The sequence below is a fragment of the Charadrius vociferus genome, unplaced genomic scaffold (genome assembly GCF_000708025.1).
Source record: "Charadrius vociferus isolate BGI_N301 unplaced genomic scaffold, ASM70802v2 scaffold1207, whole genome shotgun sequence".
NCBI lineage: Eukaryota > Metazoa > Chordata > Aves > Charadriiformes > Charadriidae > Charadrius > Charadrius vociferus.
The window spans coordinates 6,662-9,385 of NW_009649209.1; the positions used below are offsets into that span (position 1 = coordinate 6,662).

Genomic DNA, 2,724 nt, shown 5'->3' on the forward strand with positions numbered 1-2,724 from the left:
CGGGGGGGCGGGGCCGCTGCGGCGGCTCGGGCTGAGGCTCCGGCTGCGGCTCCGGCTCCAGCGCCGCTCCGCTTCGGCCAACAGCGGCACCCGGAGGCGCCGCCGCGCCACTGCAGCCGCACGATTGCCGCGCTCTCCGGGGGTCCGGGCATTTGCCGCCTCTTTAGTGGCTGGAACCAGCTTTGGGGTCTCTCATTCTTTTAGAATTTGTAACTGCAGGGCACATTCTTAATTCGACTACAAAGGCTTTTAGAAAATAGATAAGCTGTCGGGTACTTTCCGGGTCACCTCCTTGAGTCGGAATGAATAACCAGTAACAATTATTCATGGCAGAGCCATAAATAAAGGAAATCAGCAGCTCTGAAGAAAATCAAGATGGAATTATAAGAGCGAGAAATTATGTTCTGACTAGGGACGACATTAGGAGCCTTTCAGGAAGAGTTTCTGTTGGAGTAATAATAAGGAATCAGAGAGAGAAGGAAGCAGAAGTCAGTGCAATCCTTGGGCCAGCAAACTGTTTCGATCTTCCCTGAAATTCTTCATTTTGATCATGGAAGTCTCCGATATTTGTCCCATTGTTGATTTTTCTTCTCGGGAGGAGATGAATTACAGTGAGAAATATTTCACACTAAACATAATGTGTCCAGCTCTGTGCAAAGATAGCAGAACAACATTTACGATTTTGTTTATGATTAACAAAAGTTCCTTCTTCTAGGTCTCCATATTTGAGGGGCTGACAATAGGGAAGTGCAAAGCTACGTCAAATCTTTGATAAAACCAGAGAATTGTTTGGATTAGAAGGGACCTTCCATGATCATCTAGTCCAACCCTTCTCCCATGGGCAGGCACATCCTTCAATAGGTCAGGTTGCTCCAAGCGCAGTCACACCTGTCCTTTAACCCTTTCGCTGGTGAAGCATCAACAACTTCCCTGGGAAACGTGTGCCGGAGTCTCAACACTCTCATCCTAAAACATTTCTTCCTTTTGACCATTTGAAACCCACCCTCTTTCAGTTTAAAAATGTTGCCCCTTTCCCTGTCATGACACGCCCGTCTTTCTTTGAAGCCCCTTTTCCATATGAAAAAGGCATAAAAAGTCTCCAAAAGAGACAAAAATGCACAATAAGTCTCCCCAGAGTATTCTGATGTCCATGTCCAACTCATCCAGAGCTCCCCTGTCTTCTCTACAGCCCCTCACAACTGGCAGGTTTTCTTCTGACCGTCTCATCATTGACAAAATCCTGTCATGAGAGGATAAGAGGCTTTGATCACACCAAGGATGGAGGTACATTTGCCTGCTCACCACCACTCTGAGAAAAAAAGAAGGATTCTAAAGCACGTGAATGATAAATGGCACAAATAAATGAGGAGCCATCATCCCATAGAGAATGGGTCATCAAACTGGAATGCATTCATATCTCAAGCTGCAAGGGTAGCCCTAAAGACTTACTCTGGACTACGTAGGAGGCAGTTTCATTTTAAGAAAGTGTCATCAGCTCTCAGAAATTTGTTTCTACTGTGTGGCTTGCTCATCTGCATACCAATATGAAGCCGTAAGTGTAAAGACCTTCTCAAGGGCATTTTCTCAAGCTCAGCCTTCTGAGAGACTACAACAGATTCTCTCTCAGCTTCTGCTTCATTTTCCTCACACATAAAATTATGTCTTACCTACATTTCAGGACAGGGAAACCAGCATAACAAAACAAATAGCACAGGTCTTGGCACCAGGCATGAAACCAAACCATCCCTTCATTGCTCTGCATTCACAGCCTTTAGTTAATCCACAGGCAGTGTCCCGTATTTTGCTTGTATGTCAGCCAGAGGAAAATTTTAAGACTGACAAAACCCCAGCAGTTACTTCACATTAGCAAGAGGCACTAGTAACAGCTGAAGATTGGTCAAGGCTGCAGAAAAATGTATACAATCAGGAGCATTTCATACAGCAGGTATTAGACACAGTGCCACTGAAGCATGTTTGCACTTCCATGGTTCCTGCTTGCAGCCAAAATTCACCAGAGGATTGTCATCCCCTTTCAGGAGTTTGGTAAAGGCAGCCTTAGTGTAAGTGACAGAGGCCTTGGCACTGGGCATGAAATTGTAACATCGCCCAGCCAGATGGGGGATTCAACCTCCTTTCTTCCTGTTTCAAGGCCACTCTCTCACCAATGTGGCATGGACTTCTCACGATCTGTATGTGACAAGCAAGAGCATCACTTCCAGTGGGATTTTATGGAAACATACTCTTTGCAGCTTTAAACATGAAAAACACATATGGGACAGTCAGCTAAATGTAACAGATGTGATCTTCCACACATCAGCTGAAAAGACAGCCCACCTTGAGCTCATCAAAACAAGCAAGGCAAGAAGTGAACACCTCCAGAATGGAAGTGGTTAGAACATATTATTCGACATTATGGCACTTAGACTAGACACATAGTTAAGGCATTTAGAAAGAAATGAAGACACAGTTGGCTCCCCCAAAGTTCCCCTTGTGAATTTATCATACATACAACAATAAAGTGTTAAACCAATACTTGAGGACAACATGCAAACACACAGCAAGCACCTCCCAGAACTCCTGATATCTTAGGCCAAACTTACTTGGGTAGAAGAGATTCATGTTGCATTACATTACAGCTAGGCACTGAACAGACAAAGAGCAAACCATCCCTCTTCTGTCCTTCAACAGCACATTCCACTAACATTCCTAAATTCCCATGACCCT

At 44.8% G+C, this 2,724-nt stretch overlaps 1 protein-coding gene across 1 annotated transcript in view; it reads right to left on the minus strand.

The window, feature by feature from the left end:
- Positions 1-2,724, minus strand: part of LOC104289953 (protocadherin gamma-A10-like) — a gene marked incomplete at its 5' end in the record, with an annotated part of 14,137 nt that overhangs the window by 4,855 nt on the left and 6,558 nt on the right. The window lies entirely within an intron of this gene.